Source organism: Monomorium pharaonis, unplaced genomic scaffold (assembly GCF_013373865.1).
Source record: "Monomorium pharaonis isolate MP-MQ-018 unplaced genomic scaffold, ASM1337386v2 scaffold_39, whole genome shotgun sequence".
Classification (NCBI taxonomy): domain Eukaryota; kingdom Metazoa; phylum Arthropoda; class Insecta; order Hymenoptera; family Formicidae; genus Monomorium; species Monomorium pharaonis.
The window spans coordinates 223-21,667 of NW_023415681.1; the positions used below are offsets into that span (position 1 = coordinate 223).

At 37.1% G+C, this 21,445-nt stretch overlaps 1 long non-coding RNA gene across 4 annotated transcripts in view; it reads left to right on the forward strand.

Moving 5' to 3' along the window:
• The first annotated feature begins 273 nt into the window (after nt 1-273).
• Nucleotides 274-21,445, forward strand: part of LOC118648348 — a 36,011-nt gene continuing 14,839 nt past the window's right edge. Inside the window, exons 1-2 of one of the 4 annotated variants that reach the window (XR_004965252.1) lie at nt 274-804; nt 13,616-14,449. This is a non-coding gene — a long non-coding RNA (uncharacterized LOC118648348). Of the gene's footprint in view, nt 805-13,615; nt 15,984-21,445 lie in introns of those variants that run through there. The other 3 variants (XR_004965250.1, XR_004965251.1, XR_004965253.1) reach the window with 3 other exon arrangements.

The window sequence follows — 21,445 nt, forward strand, 5'->3', positions numbered from 1 at the left end:
CGACGACACACTGACGAGTAAGACAATGGCGGGTAAACGAGGAGGAGTCCATTCCGTTGGCAACTCGACAACAGATCCCGTCTATCTGCGTCGTGAGGACGGGCGGACGAGACACACGAGTAGCGAGAAGGGAGGTGGAGTCTCCACCCGCGGGGTGGCTACGGTCCTGGGGTCGCTGAGGGTGGGTTAGGCCGTGACGCGTTCGGCCCGAGGGGTGGGAAAGGTTACCCCGCTGGTAGAGAGCGGGAGGGTGCCCCCGAAGCGCGAGGGTGCGCGCTTCCGTTTGAACATCGGTGAAACGTCAGTTACCTCGCGACGATCTTTCCGCGAGGACTTTGTCCGATCGCGCGCTCGCGGAAACGTTCTCGATTATCTTGATTGCGTCGCGCTCGTTTACAGCCAGTTCCCCCGTTTAACTTTATATGCGTAGATTAGTTAACCTTGGCTGTGCCAGTGCTGCAATCTTGAAAGAGAAACCGGAGCGTTGTCAGTTTTCCGGTTCCGATTGTCTTTCCGGTTCTGTTCGACGGTTAACCGCAGTGTAGGAAGAGTTGCGTTGGACGCGCATTACGATTCTTCCCTTCAACTTTCGTTATTTAATACGTACGTTAATTCATCTTAGGTCTTTTTGTTGCTATCGCTTGAAGAAGGAAAAAAAAAGAAACGAGAAATTTATTTTCCGGAAGAAACTTTTTGCCAAACGGAGTTAAAATGGAGATGCAGAGATGAAAGGGATGAATAAAAAGCGTGAGTTCCGTATGCGTTTTCAGCGTCAAGTTCGAGATAAGATGAAGAAATATTAAGGTGAAGGACATTAAAGTGGATACGTACGACGTTTACCTCATTGCTCTCTTTGCGGGGACAGCGAAATCATTTTTTTTTTTTTATGGACGAACATTGTTTTTTTAATGGACGAAGCGCTAGAGATTTGTTTGTTTCGTCTACCGAGACAAAGTAAATCTGTCTACATTAAGTTTGATAAATCTGTCCACATTAAGTCTGCATATATTCGTGAATAATGAATATTTTGTGGATATTGGAGCTCTGACAGTTTAATTGAAAATTCAAATTGGTCGGAGAATTTATCATTAAAATTAACACCCCCCGCGTTTACAGTCGCAAATTTTCTCAGCCGGTTATAATGAACGAGCTTATGCTGGTAGACATAACATCGCATCATATGTTTATTTTATTTTATTTTTTTTGTCATCTGACGTGTGATAAAGAGAGATTTCCTACGTAGATATCATAGAGAGATTTTTTACGAGATCCGCATACGTGTACGTGAAATTGATCGCATAAATGTTAAAGGCAAAGGTTCCGATACTTTCTTACATGTAAACAATGACATCGGGGAGTTGAGATGTGCTATTGACGTACCACTGACGCATTGTTGTGCATGCAAATAAATCTTAAACGGTCGTTCTAAACGTGGCCCTTGTTACGAACCGGGATATTTCTTGATTAAACAGGCATTAACACGCTGTTACGCGCGCGCGCGCGCGCGCGCGATGACGAAACCGATAAAAACAATTTCCATGCCGACACGATGGCCAATTACAGGACGATGATAATCACTCACGCGCGCCCCGCGCGTGCAGACTTTTGTTCGTCAACTTTTGCGTTTCTTCTCGCTGAAAATGTTGGAGAAAATATGCATCGCTGACGCGTGAATTAAAAGGGACGCGAGTGAGTTAGACTTTTGCGGAGACTGCGTTTTCGTGATCGCGAAACCGGAGCTGGTTAATCCTTTCGGGTCTTTTCAATGTACATAGCCATTTGACTGATTTCCATGCTGGCACATTGGCAATTACGGCGATAACGATCGTTACGCATAATTACATGCACGCGGACTTTTGTTAACTTTAACACCTTCGTCGTTGGAATATACTTGAAAGAGAAGTTTGGCTCATTTTACGTAAAAGGAGATGCGGATGATGAAGTATAAAACAAAGTGTAGTCCGCCATAATTATGTCTTGGAGGACAAGTAATTTATTGATGATTTAAATGAGTTTATTTATTATTATTATTTTTTGAGCTGTGCAAATACCTAGTTTTTGCTAAAAATGTATGTAACGCTTGTTAAAAAATTTATAAAATATAACTATTTTTATTTTTCTTAGATTAAGATTAGAAAAAAATGTAAGAGTATTTGTTTAAGTAAAATATTTAGTAGGGTTAAAGATAGGACTGTTCTATTTTAATGAAGACAATATTAATATAAACATATAAACATTTTAGAAAAATATAACTTTTTTATATTAATTAACAAGAAAGTCAAAAGAAATATAATTAATACATAAGAGGGCAGAGGGGTAACAATTTATTAAAGAAAAATTAATTTAAAATTGTAATAAAAAAGGCTTGCTAGATGTAGGTTCGATAGTATTTGATCTATTTCCGTTAAACTTACGGATTGTACGAAAACACGTGCTTTAATCTAGTGCCTAGTTTGTCTAGGCATAAAATAGTATTTGTGTATAGTACCCACAATCTCATTTCTTTCGATTTATTTTTCGTTTTGTTTCTTTCTTCTTTTCTCTCTTTCTCTCTTCTCTCTTCTCTCTCTCTTCTCTCTCTCTCTCACTCTCTCTCCTCTCCTACTTCTCTCTCCTCTCTCTTTGTCTTAACGACAAGATGCGACGCGGTAACACCATGGGGAAGACCTATTGACTAGCTATGGAGCAAGAGAGAAAGGGACGAGTCGATCTCTTCGAGATCGAAATAACAGGATTCATTGAGTCGCGCATCGTCGTGACGAGTGGTGAAGGGGGAGAATGAGCTTTATCGCTTTTCAATCTACCGAGGGTTAAGTACGTCGGGAAGCACTCTTCTCGAATGCACTCGACTGTTGGAATTCTGCCAGCGAAGGATAATAAACCTTCACCCTTACCGGAGATCATCCGGACGTTTTGCATTACGTCGAATTAAAACGTTGCGTTGTTTTGCGTGACATCGATTCTAGGCGTGATTTTTTTTCTTCCTGGCAGATTATTCTTAGTACTTTATTCGTTTTAATCCATGTAATATGGGATAAAAAATATTTTGCTGGAATTTTCTCAAACTATACTTTAATATAAGAAATTAATATTACGATCAAAAGTATAAGACAAAAAAATGGCTATATATATAATTTATTATTTCTGAATTTATCTTCTGAATTTAATCTTTATATTTTACTGTGATGTTAGGACGGATTAGTGCCTTGGTTTTAACAATCTTTATGTTTAATTTAAGTTTCAACTTTTTTCTCTTTAATTCTAATTACAATTTATGTGTCTACGTAGTAGATATTAAAAGTTATGCTCGATCTGTTTAATCATTAAAACCGCATTTTGAAACTTCCTAATTCGAATCTGTCTAGAAACAGATTTGTTTCGCGCGGAGTTAGCGTCGCAATTTCCAGGAAATGAAATGACAAATCCGACATTAATTGGAAAACACACAAATAAATCACGCATAAATCATCATGGGCAATACTTTTAATGGCTTTTGACTATAAAGGGCTTTTTTCAGCAGTAGAAAACTGTGAAATTGCAAAATACTTTCTCATAGTTCTCGTGGATGGGGATTATTGTATAGCACACATGCAGACATATTAAGCATGCATACATACGTATTATGTATTAAGTACATTTTAATCCATACATCGTACTGACCTCGATGCTTGTGTCGACGAAGTAATAAAATACGTTTGCATGCTAAGTTACAAATATTTCATTACCAACAGCAAAGCATTTTTCTTGTTCCGTTCGCGTTGCCTTTGTTTTCAATAACGAGAGGCCATCCCAGTCGAACTAATTAAATTTGTTAAATTGGACTAACCCGATAACCTAATTGACTGATACTCGGAAGTCAAGAATTAACGCGCTCATTTTGGTCGTTCCAATCAATGAAATTCACTGGAATCATTGTTATTGTAAAAAAATTTCTCAAAATAAGTGGCATACCTGTATTTTAAGAATGTAATTAGAAATAAAATTTTAACATAAAATAACATGTATCCTAAATATCCAGAAAATTAAGTTATCCTTGCGATTAGCAAAGTAATATTCATCAAATAATTTTATAATATTATTTTTCAGAGAAAACTTGATTGGAAATGAAAATCCTTGCGAGTGCATTTTCATCAAAAGCATATTTGTAATGGAAATGCATTATTGGCAAGGATTTTCACTTCCGATTGAGTTTTACCTAATACAATTATAATATTTGGTGAATTTGTAGCATAAAATAAACTCCCAATATTCTGTATCCGGACAATTAATTTCATGCTGTATATAAATGCAAATTTATTAATGATAAAATTATTTAGCTAATTATCAATCGATGCTTTTATAATTTTTGTGATACGCTGTTCTATTTGTCCCGTGGTCTACATCGCGTGTCTCTTAATGGGATTCTCTGTTGGATGAGAAAAACACCGGCTGTGGAAATTGGCGTAGGCGCGGTCGTTTGTGAAATTATCGCGATTAATGAAGTCGACTCGCTCGGGTGATTAATCCGTCCAGATGATTCTAAGTGACATACCACTCGCTAGAATCTGCCGGAAGTAACATATGAGCGTAGACATGAATTTATTTCTTTGTGATTGTATCTAAAGTTTTATAGGTGGAAATTGCCTGAAATCCCAATATTATTTTTAATTCTAATATGAATATGTTTTTTACATATACAATATGAAGATAGTTAAAATATAAGATTATTGAATTATATTGAAAATCTATTGCCAAATATCACATGTGTGGACAGAAAATAATAACTGAGGAGTTTCAAAACAATGTTTTATAAAGAATTGTTTTCGAGACAAATTGTGACTTTTGAATTTGTGGGTTTTTTTTTTACCGAATGTATGTTACTCTGAGATTTATCTATCGTGAAAAATGTATATTCAGTGTCAGAGTGAAAAACTGACAGCCGCATTTAGCGCGGAGATGCGCAGTGCGAATATACGGTGCTTTATCTCGTTGTTTTCCCCTTTTCGATATCAATTAAAAACGTGAACGTTCCACGAACGAAACGTGTATCTTCTCCACCTCTCGGAACCTTTTTTTGCCAAAGCGAGCCTCGGTATAAATGAATGTCCGCGGGTGAGATTCCTCTGCATAGCTGTTTGGTGTTATTTGCAAGTCGTTCGTGCACTATGGCTATATGTCGTATTGATCGATGAAAGAGATAATAATAGCGACTCGTGGCACGATGCTGCTCTGATTTGATAAGGAATTCATTAACGCGCCCCACTTTGCTCACATTCACTGTCTTTTTTTTTTTCTTATCGACCACAGACAGCGCGTCGATATTGCGGGCGTGTTGCATCTGGATTAATATTTGCGATTTTGGTTGAAAAAATGAGTTGTCAAGCGTAATAGTGACGTAAATGAGTAAAAACTACATTTTTCTTCCGTGGACATCATATTTTATAAATACACATGCAAATATTTATAGTTTTACGGTAATTAATTTACAATCTATTTATTAATCCTTTGAATTAGTAATCACATTATATTATGACATACAACATGAAGGAAAGGTTAAGTTTTAAGATTTTAGTGATGTAGTAGTAACAGTAAAATCTTAAAAGATATGGAGTAAACGATAACTTATTTAAAAATTAATTCTGCTTTTTGCTAGGATGACTGATTTGCACAAATATATAACTTAGCAAACCCACAAATCCCAACTAAATACACTGCGGATGAACACACTTATGGACATTCATATAAATTGTATGGAAAAAAAAGATTAATTGCAGCATCTGCATGTGGTAATTAAATTTCAGTAGTATACAGCTAACTTTAGTTACTATACAGATTCCTGCAACTAATTTTTTCCGTGCGTACACCACATATACACTTTTCATGAATAATAGAGTGAGAAATATATTAGAGGAAAACAGAAACAAAGTAGATTCTATCTTGCATCTAATTTAAGAATAAGAAAAGAAATAAAAATAGAAACTAGATTTATGTACATATATTAAATAGAGCAAAGCTCATCTTTATATTCTTTTATGTTTTTATGCAAATTAAAAAAAGAGCTAATACTATTAGTTATAAGTTATTTTTTGGTTTGAAGAATTAAGTATTTTACAAATTGTCGCGCACAAAGAAGTATTAATTTCTCATTTTGGAAATAAATTTTCTGTACTGTAAAGAAGGATTACAAATAATAACGTACGATTTTTTGATATTTTTTTCATATACGAACATTTTATAGAGTTGTTAATGCAACAATGGCAAAACATAATCCACGATTTGGCACACTATTTTTCCACCAAAAATGCTTTACATCTTTTTCTTTTTCATTCTTTTTTTTCTCTTTGTTATATTGCGTTCCCCGCTGGTGGGAAGGATTTTACAGATGCAGCTGCGTCATTTTTATATTGTCGCGACATCTCGTATAATAACGAGGGGCATTTACATACGAGCCTTGTCGTCCGCGTGTAACCAGGTGCAGTTGCAGAAACGTTCGTTGCATATTTCGCTACAAGTCCGACTTGCGCCGCGAGAAGACGCCTCGTTTCCGATTGTTTTGTTCTTGCGAATAACACGGCGAGTCTAATACCGGGAACGAGATGCGAAAGAGAATAAAAATCCACGCCAATAATGTGGGATGAATTGTACACAAAGTTTCAGCCATGAATAATAAATCAAACGTATGCTCCCAAGTAAATTCTATGTATTGAATTTCATTCGTACATACCTGTGTATATGTACAGCTGTAATTAATATCTGTGAGCTACGATTAATACTAATGGACTCGGCACGAAGTACGTAATAAATAATAAATTTAACAATTATACATATAATAAGGAGTGGCAATATAATGACGCAAATATAACGGCAATAGTAAATCACGGCACAGTGTGTATAGTGGTGTATTTATCATTCGCATCAATATTTGTGCTTGCGTGAAACGTATCACCGTTACATCGGCGATCGCAGGTAAATTCATTGGTGTGCAACGTTGACGAATATTCGCGATCTACCGAGCCGGAATAAGTCGAGAGATCCTCCTGGAATTCCGAGGACCTCTCCTCGCACCGGCTTACATAGAGAGAGGGCTTACTTTTTCGCGACTCGCTACTGATAATGGCAAAGGTCGCGGGTGCAACCTTGAGAGCCTTGCGCCGTGTCGTAAGAGGATTCATTGTAATCCAATATGCGCTACGTGCTACGAAACATTGCACCGCGCCGAATAACGCTCGCGACATGCTCGCGCCATATAGGCGCGAGATGGAATGAGATAGGTCGGCGCATTATGGAGGTTAATGCCGGCGGCCGAATCATTTAACCCATTTGTACGTGACCCAATTCTTTTTCGCGTATTTTCGCGCATTGAGATTCACACATAGTTTATCGTTGCAACAGCATTATTCGCGATTTCCATTTTTTTTTTTGTACAGCTACGCTTCCGTTCAAATACGATTTTCATACGCATGCAGCAACGATTTTAACTAGCGCTCGAAAACGTCAGGAAAATGAACAGTTCGGACAGCTTGAATCTCAAGATAATCGAACGTCAGATAGTTCGTACCTTTCAAACCGAAGACGTGTTTGCGAACTGTTCGAACTCACTTCAGAAAGTTCGAAATTATAGTTTAAATCTAAATTTCTGAAATATTAGTGTAGAAAAGACTAGTGAAAAAAACTCTGCTTTCTCTATTTGCAGCTGCATATTGCGTTTCCAATTTCTTCTTCACTATGCGAACTGTCCGAACTTTAAACATAATGAATCGACATTGCAGATCGATTACTGCTTAAGTTTGAACGGTCCGAATTGTTCAAATATTTGAATTGTATGATCTTTTTTTTTTTAAATTTGAACTATTTGAACAGATAGAATAAACAGTATATTCGAATCTTTTGTCTGAGTCCCAATTTTCATGAAAGGTATATGTTTTTACATTTTACATGTTTTTTACATTTTACACATAGTTACTCTAGTATTAGATTGACGCAAAAGGTCTGTCGCTTTCCTCTGTCCAGCTTTGTGTTAGATGAAGTCAGAAAATCAAAGTTCTTTGAAAGGGGGATTGAAAAGTTTCTACATAAAAAAAAGTCTCTAAATAAAAAAAAAAGGATACTGAAGCGCGTGGCGATTTTGCTTCGATTTCGTTGGAATTCCGTTTTCACCTTTATTCGACAAACATGACAAACCTTCTGTACCAATATGATGTACAGGATCGTCGATATACATTGCTACATACAGTACTATAATACATACGGTACATATGTACTGGGCGTGGTTGAAAGATACTAAATTGGGCGTCGAGGAATGTTTGAGAACCTCTGCGTTAACATGTTTGCTGAACACCTCAGCCTCTCGGAAAACTCTCCCAAGTTATTTTTATTGTTTCCCTCGCGCCCTTGATAAACGTTTATTTCCCTCTGATATTTTGTGGGATTCGGCTCACGTATCGGCCTCCAGGGCGAGTCAACTGACATTTTGATTTTGACGAAAGCATAGACAAGCTCGGCACCAGCATGTTCTTCCATGTGGTTACGTTCCCAGACGTAATTCTATTTTGTAATGGTGTTTTAATTTAATCAATAATTGATAGTCGTAGTGGCTCTTTATTAAAAAATAATGGCTCAACAAAGTTTAGGCTTCTTTTTTTAAAGATCTTCGCGATCAATCTAAAATTATTCATTTGTCATTTGTAAAGTTTTGCCCCTACGTAAATATTTGAAACTTAGCAGTTGCTCTATTACTGAAATGTGTTATCTTCTGTTAAATATTTAGTAGCTTTTCAAAAATTAATTACTATTAAAATTTTTTAAATATTTTATTAGTTAATAAGAAATAATATTTAATTTTTTAGGGAATTTCAATCTTTTATTTCGCAGAGTTTCGGACATTAGATGTGCAGAATTTCTGGAATTTTAATTTATTCTGGAATTTTAATTCGCATAATCTCAAAATTTTCTGAATTTTGAGGCGAATTTGTGTGCGTAGGTATTTCCTTTAGGGATGCCTTTGCGTGTGATTTACTCATACACTGGAATACTTGTGTGGGCTTGATACAAAACCGAGCCACGAGATAGGACATCGGGATACAGTTATGTGATGATGGCTATACGCGAAGTTTTTATCTGCACTATCATAGCAAAGTCTGCTCAATTCTGTTGCGTTTTGGTATGCCATACACAGTGGAATAGATGTGTTTAAAACAGGGAGAAGATTACATAAAATTACATAACATTCGCTACAACGAGAGTGGGAAAAAGTATTGCATAAACGAAGGCAGACATCGTTTCTTTTTTTTAAATTGTTAGCAGCTGTTTTTATAATTTCATACGTACACAAGCATTCCTTATATTCACTATGCAATACATACTAATATAACACAAACATGCATATTGCATATTCCAATTTATTCTGTCGAGTTTACAAATATAGTTGTACAATTGAAATGGAACTACATATTTTTTTCTGTACAAAAAGCTCGGCTGCATTTAATAGATTAATGAAATGTACAGTTTTTGTTCTCTTGTTTTTTATTTAAAAACATTTATTCCAATATAATTTACATTATATGTACATATATACAAAAAATTGTAAGAGTATTAATTTATTAAAAAATTATTTTAATATAATCAATGAGGTGAACGTGATATTTGTTGCTAAATGGCTAAATTTAATTTATTTACAGTATTGTTTATTATGCTCTCTTCATTAACTGGGCCGCTCGTACAGGTTTAGAAATTTCTATTCGAGTTTTTTTTTCAGTGGCGTTAAAACGATCGCTTATTTAATTTGCGGACGTCATGTGAGGCAGACATATCTGTTATCGCTTAATAATTATAATTTTGCACAACCTTGCAGTTTACAGCTGAAAGATTTTGTGTCAATAAAAAACTCGAAAAAAGTTAATGCTTTAATAGAAATACGAAATTGATTAATATTGAGAATTTTTGGTTAGGTAAAATTGTGGAAGCGCGTGCACTCCACGCTATGCTGCGATGCGCAGGTGCAGTGTCCTTACGATTACGGCAGTAGGCCAAGTATGGCCTACTTTCCGAAACAATCGCGCAATACCTAGAACATCTTGGTGGGCCAATTGTAAGTGTAGGAGTTTCAAGGGAATGCGTGAGAATGACCCGCTTTCGTTGCCTTAGATGTGTCAAGGTCGTGCTCTACCTGACGTTATCAGAAATTTCGTCCTCTATTAATTGTTTAAAAGATAATGTTGTGATAATGAGCCGCGGTTTGAATATCGATGTACGTTCGATTGTGTTTTATCAATAATTCGAAAGACTAAAATCGTGACAATTACGTCTTTCTATACTTCACATATATTTACATATATTCCAGTGTTTTATAAATTTTATAAATCATTTAACTCATCTGTTCGTTACTTGTTAAAAAAGTCAAAGTTATATTTTCTGCATGTTCCTAGTTTTTTTCTTTTCTACAGCTTATAACATCAAAAGACAGATTAATTAAATAAATTAAAAGAGAGCTACATAGATTATAGAATATAAAAATTGTCATAATTATAAATTATTAATATGTAAAATTAAGTTGTAATGTATAATTCTTTAGCTGTCATTTTTAATTGTTAAAATTACACGAATGATCAATTAGCTATAGGAAAAGGTGGGCAACAATTAAACAGGCAGCGTTTGAACGTCGATCGTAGATTGATGGTATTTCTGACGGCGATCGTCACGCGATTTTGACGAAGGTCGACGACGCCCGGGGTGGACACGCACGAGAAGCACGGTGTGTCGACGGATTAAATCGCGGCTTCGGTTTATCACCGTAATTTTTCGAATGCCCAGGTGGTAGGCACACCCGGCGGAGTAGGTTGGTTCTTCGGAAAACGTGGCGGAGCGTGTTGGTTACCGTGCAATGCCAGCTGGGATTGGTCGAGTTTGGCGGGCGAAGGGAGATCAATACTGGGAGGCTTTCGACATGGAGAGGCGTAGGCCGGTGTGTTCACCACGAGGAACGAGGACCGGGATTAACGGCTGCTACTGGCACGACCTTGATTGTGACCTTAACCTTGATAGCGCCCTTGAGCGAGATACAAAAGCTCGTCGCCGCCGATACGACGACGGCGACGGGGAATTTCCGCCAACCGGAAAATTCCTCGCCACATTTAACTCCCTGTAGTCGAGTTTTCGCTGTAATGTTCGGCTTGAACTGTGTGTTGCGGATTTTATAGGTCGCCCTTTGTATATGTTACAAGGCCATTGAAGCGGCTCTCGAAACGCTGACGTAGGTACCTCTGGTATAGGACAGACAAACGTACGATGATCCTGAAAGTAGATAGCTACTTTGAAACTTCTCGTTCTGATTCATCGAGCGTGCCTGATAAACTTTCTTTACATATCAGCTTGTCACACATGGAGATTAAGAGTTTTAGAAAGGTGCTACTGCGTTTACTTTGATCATTGACTCTCGAATTATCTACTCTCGTAATTATCCAATTTTTCAACAAGCTCCATATAAATTATAGGTCTTTCCAACCGTGACCGAATAAGATTTTCCAAGATCATTGGGATAAGCGTTGCGTATTCAAAAAGATTATTTTCCAGTTCTTTATCGTACAAATATAACGAAAGATTATAAAAATATCGCGTCACGATGTTATTATCATAGTAATTCGCCTTGGTAAACGTTTGTTTTGCACAGCAGAGAATTAATGTGATATTTTCATAAACGTTTTACCCAAATATTATTCTATCGTTCAACTTTGATCATTGTGTTCTACTCGAACGATCGCAGCTGTTCCGAAGGAAATCATTATGTCTCAACTGAGCAATAAGACTCCGCTCGATTTCCATATAATTAAGATCGGCTGTTATCATCGTCGCGGCCTTGACTATGCGCGCAGCTCGACGTAATAAAGTTTAACCGAGGTTGTTATGTTCGATTTGATCGCCCTGCCTCTAGAACCGAGATAGCCATGTACACGTCGATGCATTTAAAATCTTGTTTTTTTTCTTTTTTACGTGAGACGCCGAGTAATCTGCAGCTTCGCCGAGCCACTTAGCGCTAGAGTAAAATAAGTCGTAATACGAAATTACGACACCTACCGAGCAAAGCGATTTTGTATTTAACGTGAGGGAATTGTTGACTGAAGAATCATAAACTCAATCCATTCTTCGTCCGAAAGCCTCGCAGCGTTAGCTGCAAGGAGAACATCCGTAGATCGTTATGTTATCCTGCGCGTGAAGCTGTCTGTCGAGAGGATCGGTTGATTGATTATCGCGAACGTCTTTCTGCGATGTCGTTTCGTCTACAAGAATGTTCGATCCATCTTCAGCGATCAGCCCCTCCCCGGCATTCCTGACCCGGTACTCCTCCCCCCCCTTTTTTTTCTTGACAGTTCGTTCGCGGATTACTCTTTTACCCTCCATTTCTTCTCTCAATCCTCGATCGCCCGGTGTATTTCTCTACGGCGAAGCGAAAGTGCAAAAAGTACAAAGGTTTCAACGACGAACGATGAATCTGCTTTCGCAGAGCCGGTGAAATTCCTTTGGAATTTACAAATGCGTGTTTATATGCGTCAATAAACGACGAACGGTTATTTAATTATTCCTGAGAAACGCTCTGTCGATAAATAAAACAATGCTGCATGACTCGGCGCTTAAAGGAATGGGTGTCGGAGGTACACAATGGCTGTCGAAAAACATGTTTGTAATCGGCTGCACCTATTAGTTTTCAGCTACGCTGATTAATGCGTCTCTCGATCGCGTTTTTTCATTTTATTTTCATGAGTACGCAGTTTTCGCGTGGCGAGATAATGCAACGATTACAGGAATACATTGTACGACATCGGGATTTTCGATATCATCGGTAATTTAACATTCAACGTTATTCCACTTATCTTTAGACCGACTCATCGTATATGCATTTTTCTTTTATATTCAGCTCCTAAAATTAAAAATATTGTTTTAATTAATTATAAATTTTAGGACATATGCCAACTTTGTAGAGATTCACGACAGATAATTGTGAAAGATAAAGGATTGCTCGATAAATCATGTCCGGTAATTTCTTCCTCAACCTCTATCGAAGAGGTAGAATTTTCTCTAACATTAAATAGTTTTTTATTTTATGAGAATAAGAGAATAAATCTTACGAAAGAGAGAGAAGAGAAGGAGGAGAGGAGATTAAATGCTTAAATCTTTTATAAGACTTGCATAAAAGAGGCTTCCTGATTAAACAACGTGTACTTTATTTATATTTAAAATTATAATCCATTGGTTAAGATATTTAATTAATGAAATGACGCTTCAAAATTATAAATACCATTCATAGTGGGGATTATGATAATTAAATTTATGAAATATCATCGAACATATCGAATCAATGCCAGCGTGATGATAATCAAATGTTTAATAATATTTTAGAATTTTTAGACCCTTTGAAGTTTAAGGCCTGGTTGCACCAATACTGTTGTGATTTTAAACAAGACTTAAACATACGCATATCTTCATCTTTCTAAATAAGTAAAGACAGACATATATTTAAGTCTCATTTAAAGTCAAAATAACTTTGGTGCAACCACCAGGTCTTATACAAGCTTCTGCGATAATCTATTATCGTAAACTTATACTTGTTAGATATCTTTGAATTTATTTCACAAATAAATTGCAGATTCGTATCGTTTTCACATTTCTCCGTTTCATCCCGGAAATAATCGGGAACTAGCGTTACGCAAAGTGATCTCGCTGTCGCGCCCGCAACTTGTCAGAGTTAACCGAATTTGGTCGCTCCTGTAGACTCGTGGTGCGCCGGGGATTTGCGACAATTGGCACCATGTCAGAGGTGAGACGCGGAGGGAAGTATAAGAGAGGTGAGTGACGTCGTTGCCAACAGTCATCATCAGATGTCGTCTTGGCCGCGATTCGTTCGCGGCACGTTCGTGTCTGCCTGTGCAGCTGATACGCTCGGCTCGTCGTCGGCGGCGAGTAGCGTTAGTGGAGTCCGATCGATTTGCTGATCATCGCGGATCGGCGAATTGGTGCTTCGCATGTGACCCCAGTGCACGCGCGATAACCGCGCTTCGCTCGCGCGTTTTCCAGTGGAAACTTCGATTGCCGCGATCGATTCCTCGATGCGGGCCGAATATTAAATATCCGAATCTCTGGTGTAGGACGAGTTTCGAATAGTCATCCGGGAAATATCGGTGCGTCTGATACACCAGCCAGCGTCTCCGATCACGTTTGTTCGATACGCGATGTGAAACTGTGACGTAGAGAGAGAGAGAGAGAGAAAGATCGCGAGCAGTGCCGCAGCAGGTGCATATTGATTCGACGATCGACAACGTTATCGAAACGCGGAAGGAATGGCGTTATTCTCCGGTGGCGGTAGCGGTGCCGGTGGTGGCGGTGGCGGGCCGCCCATTAAACCGGAAGATAGCATCCCTTCCAGGCAACGGAGTCTCAAGGATCGGCTGCGAGAAGGAATCACCGGCGGATTCGCTTGGCAGTGAGTATACATCGCCGGCGTGATTTACGCAATGGAGAAAACCGTACGGGGGGATTCGTTTTTAACTTCCACACGACCCTTCGCTGCTTTAGCATCCTTTGTACTTGATTTTCTCCCACGTCCTCCTCTTGCCAGCCGTAATTTTCTTCCACGCTCTTAAAGGATTTGCTCTGAGACGTTAATAAACGCTACTGATGGTATTACATCGTTAAACGGAACTTTGCGAAACGTCAGGCTGTAAGAGTTATAAAACTAGACTGGATGAGAACAGAGTATATATTCCGATGATATATATACTTTTCTTATCTTTTAATCGCCAAATAATGATTTAGTTTGGAAAAGGTGTTTACTCACACATCGACGCAAGACAACGTGTACAAGTACGTATACTTCAGGCTAATTATTTTTCGAATTGTAAGTCTTGTGGCTTCGTGAAACGGGAAAGAAGTGAAATTATTTTAGAGGAGAATAAGAAATCTTTCCGCGCTATGTGCTATTCTGTCATATCGTTCTTGATTAAGGATGTTTTAGCTCTACAGTACCGGCTAAAAATGGAAATTTAAAAACTGCAGGTTTCTTAGAGTTATTCTTTTTTTTTTTTCGAATCAGTGACAAAAATTTTCGATAATATCTAATAAAAAATCGTAATTTTAGGGCTATCACAAATTACAAAAAAAAAAAAACAACGGGAAATTTGAGCTATAATGATTTATACAACGAGATGATTATATTTTGCTGCAGTTTTAGGTAAATGTACATAACTTTTAAACGAGTAAGTGAATCCAAATAAACTACGAATATTTATTAGAGTTTTATTACGTGCAAAACGTGTACGTGCAAAATTTAATTTAATTCGTAATGCTATTTTCTGATCAAATTTGCACATATTGCGTTGTAAAACGTGATTTTGCATAAGAATCAAGAGTAAACAAAAAATTAAATCATTTTTTAACTAATAAGGGAATAAAAAATTTTATAAGAATGTTCGAATTTTGAAACGTAATAATAGAGCAATCTACAATATTTTTGATAATATTTTAATATATAACACACATATATCTTTAAAGTTTTCGCGCACTTTTTTCTATTCGAACAAATCGTATTTCGTAACGTAACGTAAACGTTTCGCGAGGCATTCAATAATTAATATGCACCCCTTACAGTACAGCGTATTGTATCGCACGAACCGTATTATGATTATTTAACGTCGCAATTGTTAACGCGATATCGCCCCGGGAGAATGCGATTAACGCTGTAGAAAACTTTATGAATTGGGCGCATAATTTTTGCACGGGAATTTTTTCTCCCTCGAAACCCCGGACTCGGTGTATAGCGCGTGTTACATTATAAAGTAAGGATTATCGATCATTTTAATAAATGAGCGGTGTGTGAAACCGCCATTACCATAAGACCGGATAAGCCGGACAGTGTATATAGTAGAAAGTGTACCCAGCAGATGGCGGTCGCAGGTACTCTGATTATTATCCACTTTTATAATGCATTATCATATCAGCGTCTTCAGAAAAAAAAAAAATGCTGAGATATCCGACGGATATTTTGCTTTGAGCGTTTTAAGTACCAACAAAAAATCTCATTTAAAATCGACGCGTCAAGGACGACACGTGTTATTGAGCGATATTTTTTTTCGTCCTAATTTTAATCTCGCGAAGCCGGAGATCTATATGACAATTATAGTAATAATTACACGTACGCGCCTGAAATTGCCAGGAATATCGTGTGGGAAATTGTTCAATCTCGTTTTCGTCGGTTGCGTATTGCGATGCGACGTGGCCCTCAGATTAATGATTTTATCCGCTGGACCTGTGCGCGATTATCCGATTACGCGGGCGCGCAACTCATTATTCAATCTTTCACGAGCCGATTTCTTCCTTCTTTTTTTTCGTTACACAAAATGAGAGGGAAAGTTATTAAATAGCCATCACCTATATAGTGGCCGACGAACTTACCAACTCGTTCCTCCACGCACAACCCTGACCTCTCGTTGGGCCAGCTTCGCTGGTGCGACACCATAAATTATCCTGCGCCCGAGTTCTCCCAGACTCGTGCTTGTTTGCTTTATCGCCGGACTGATGCGCTTTTTTCCATCCCCGCTGTCTTTTGCAGCAGTTTTCACTTTATGAAGCGCCGATTTTATTTTTCCTCAAAATTCCACACGATGGATGGACCGATCTAACAATTCGCTCTCATGTTGTCCGTTTTGTCGTTTTTGTATGTGGGTTGGTACAAGGATTGAATAATTTATGATTTTTCTGTGGAGTGGATAAAAACGTCTTATCTTTTTTATTCGGCGTTGACTGTTGCCTTCATCTTGCATCAAATTAAAATATCACCCTTTAATCTTTAAGTGAAGTAGCTCCAGGCATAGTTTTTTTTTAGATGTTTTATACTTTTACTAAGGTTGGCAACAGCTAATCAATTTATACTTTCCCATTGTTAAAGTTTTAAAAAAGTTTATTGTTTTTACATTTCTTTATTTTATAATGATGTAACTAATATAAATTTAATTATAACATAATAAATAACATTACATACATTATATATATAACATTATATACATATATATATATATATATATATATATATATATATATATATATGGAGACCATCTATACCTCCTTAAAGGTTAAGAATTACATATAGTATTGTGAAGCATTAATCTTTTTTAATTATTTATTACTAATAAAAGCAAAGCGCAGTTTCATTTTTATTTTATTTAAATAAGTATATTTAATATAAATCAAAGAATCTTATTATGTGGCTGTACCAATAAAGATTTCAAAAATATAGCATGATAAAACACTGTGAATGATTAATTTTACACTAAAAAAAAAAGATCTTGCAATCTCAACAAAATTATATATGTGTAAAAATTAGCTGAGATAGATAAATGATTAGCAAATATTGTATATATATTGCACTTGATCAATCTAACAGAAGCAGAATTTACAAATTCTATACGTGACAGTCAAAATTCTAACAGATACAAAAATTAACAATACATTTTAATTGTGACATCAAGAAATGTCTATATCGGCAAAAAAATTTTTTGGGTTTAACAATATTATAAATATTGGTAAATTTACTTTTTTGTTTGTTATTCTGTAATTGTATTACATATGTCATTTATTGCTAATTTTTTTTTTGTAACGAAGAGATTGTTTGAAAACTAGAAAAAACCCATCGGGCATATTTATCGCAAATATCTGATAGAGAGCGAGACACTTCTTTTTTGTATTAAAAGTTAAAAGTTGGTATCGTGTTACTCCTTCGTTGTTACTATCGATCTCAACACGTGGTGTGCAGTAAACTGCAGATATATAACGACATTAGTCGTTTATAATACATGTTATGGATTTCCGAATCGTGTCATGGATGCGACAGATACATCGGGAACAGACGACCAAGACGTCACTTCCGTATCCGGGCATTATATATAATTTCGGTCAACGATAGCTACTTTGTATAGACGTTACCGACGCACGACATGACGCACGCGACGCGACGTGTAAATGGAGATATTCGATAGATATATGGGTGGAACAATTCGACGCGTCGTTTAGCACGTAATGATTATCCAGTGGCCCAGTTTCACTTTTTGATACGTACACGTGCTGAAAGTGAATTATCCCACGATCAAGATATACAGATGTAAATGTTGAGCTTTTCATTTTCTTGAATTGTCATTTTATCAATTATATTTTTTGATAATCTTATTTATAATTTTAAAGATATAAGAATGACATAATATTTATTAAATAGGTTTCTATTTGGATAACATCTTCAATTTTGCGATTCAACTTTGTATCAGATTTTATTGAATATCTGGTATTCTGTTACTGTCAACATATGTCACGCCATATGTCGCATACCATGAAGAATAGTATAGATTTCAAATTTGCAGAGTATATTTTGTTCTATAATTTTATATTTAAAATGAAAGCCATAACATATTATGAGCTTGTATTACTCATGTTCAGAATGATTCACGTATAAACCCCTTATGCGGTTGTAAAATATGAATTTTGCAGAAAAATTTTGCTTTATACGGCTGCAAATTACTTACTTCATTACTAATACTTTACCTTACTATTGACAGTTTCAATTCTTTTAAGTAGTTAAAAAAATATAATATACGTAAGTTACATTTTCGCAGACATTATTATTCTTTATCTCACATTGTTGAATTTGTAGTGTTGAATCAACCCAATTTAAATTATTTTTAATTATTTTTATAATTTGCCATTACTTTTACTTTATATATCGTTAATTTAATTAAAAAAAATTTAACTCAAAATTTGATTCAAATTTAATTCATTATTTATGAGATACATGCATTAATGTAAACGATGCTTACTTTGAAACTAAGTAATTCAGCCACGGAAATAAATTGATAAGGTTATTCTTTTAATTACATGCAATTTTGTGTTAAAATAATAAACTTGGACACATATGGAAGTTAAAGATAACAAAATATTATATTATTATATTAAATATTATATTATTATTTAAATATGTAACTCAAGAAATTGATTTAAATTTAATTTTCTTTATATTTATATTCACAACAGTACGAAACGAATAAATTTGTCGAATTTTTTTTCTCATAAAAGATTATCGCTTTTAAGGAAACGTAACTGTACTGTAATTTACTTAGGCACATAAAAGAATTGAAACCGTCTTCTCGCATGAATACGTATTGCCATACACTTTTAGCAAAAAGTCCTTTTTCGCTGTTATACCCGTAGAAAAAGCTTGCTACATCGGCCGCCAAGGTCACGGCCAATATCGCGTTCGGATCGGTAACGAATCATCGATTGTTCCGGTAGGCCGCTCTTATATCGAGGGAAAACAAAGGAGCAGCCGACGCCGCCGCCCTTTATGTGGAGATGCATTCACATGTATGCATAGCGGCAGCGGCTGGGATATGCCACCGCATCTATGCTATCGAGTTGCCGTCTGCTATCGGGTACATATGTGCACGCGTATGTACTTACCCGCGCATACATATCGGCGCACACACGTATTCACACGTATCTAAGATGACCGCAAATTTAGATCGCATTCTCGAGGTCTTCACCTTCGAAAACGTTCGGACGACCTGCCTGGAAATATCGCCGTCCCGCGACACTTTCGTCACTCTAGACTGTTCCTGTGAAATTATTACGGTATCAGGAGAAGAACTTCGATGTAATTTTATCGCGCGCTATCTCTCACGTCTCTCCTGTTTTCTTTTTCCTCGAAACGATACGATCGCTTTTCTTTCCGATGAAATTTGTGCGGGTTTTTTTTCTTTTTAAACCAACGAGTTAAGATTATTGCGAACGAATTTGTTCCATTAATTTCTACCGGTAAGACGATTAACACATTCTGATGCGGTAGATCGTATATTCTGCGATTATTTCACTAGAATTAATCCTTTACTCCGCTTCATTATCGTCTCGTTATTATTCGAGGATAAATAATCACATTATGAATGTTACTCATAATATTATCCTCATTAAAATTTCTTGAACCGACCGGTCCTTTTCGTTTTAACGAAAAACATTTCAATTAAAAAAAAAAAAAGAAAGAAATATTTTTCTAGAAACTAGAAGCTGCCATGTTGATGGCTATATTTATATTTCTCTTAATTCTCCGTAAATTTGATGCAACCGCTTAAAGACTTTCATCATGGATTAATCCCGCTCGTAATCAAGCGTAAGATATTCGCGTCCGAGCACGTCCGCACGAAATTACGATACGAATACGTGTCCGAGATCCTCGCGGGAGCCAGAAGAAGATTCCCTGCAAAATTCTCCCGCGCGCGTGGAAAGTCAAAGGTATCGCAGACACGGCAGTTGCAAGAAATGCATAGCCGCGTAAACGGGCGGAAGTTTCTTGATTAAATTATCGGGCCCGGCGTTCGTTTCGTATTTCCTGCTGCTCGACGAACGTTCCTCCAAGCTGGAATCGCCCGGCACACGGGCAATCGATTTACTGAGGGACAGAGCGAAGGATATGACGTCGTCGCGTACCCTACTTACCTATATTTCGTACAAATTCTCCGGGAATCTAACCACCTCGATGATATTAAGTGCACGACGCGCACACGTAAGAATTTTTAGGGATTGTCACCGTGGGTATTTCCGAGTTCGCCATCAACTTGCACTTTAGCGGCCGTGAATCGCGGGCGCTGACGAACGGCTTGCGGGTCGAGACTTTATGCCGAGACTTGTGCGTAGATTGCGCCATTTACCCCCGGCGTGTGACTTTTAGTATCGAAAACTCGTGATTCGCGAATGTGTGTTTTATCAATATATAAAAATTCGGAATTTCCTCATATTGCCGAATATTTATTAAGTTAATTCTGCTCTGCTGTTATTCTGTTTTCCTTTAGGGTTGCTCTGCCTATTGGATAAACTGTACGGTAATCGGGGGGCGTTACTAGGCAGTACGCAGTGTACGCTCTAGCGTAGGGCGCAAAATTTAGAGGGTGCTATGCAGCGATGCCAGTTCAGATGTTCACGCGGAAGATCTGTTGACCCTCTCCTTTTCTGGGTAACGCTAGAAGCAGGAATTTTTTAGTTTTTTGTCTTTTCAACTTTGTATTGGGGTGCACGATCGATTTCCGGCGTAGGGGCGTCTAAGTCAGTCGTAACAGCCCTGCCGACGGTAATATATCTAATGGATAAACGTCCATGTTTACACACGGCGTATAATGGACGTGTAGACGTAGACGTATATCCGCTAGATAATTTATCACAGATAGTTTATCCAGAGATGGTATAACCGGCCCTTAAATATTCTGGCAAATTTTCGAGATTCGTCACTGTCAGGTGTTTACATTCAACTGACACCGTCCGTCAAATAATTCCAAGGCGCATACTCTAAAATCCACCGTGAATCTGTTGCTGTATTGTTTTCTCAAAATGCAAAAGAGAGAAAGAGAGAGAGAGAGAGAGAGAGAGAGAGAGAGAGAGAGAGAGAGAGAAAAAG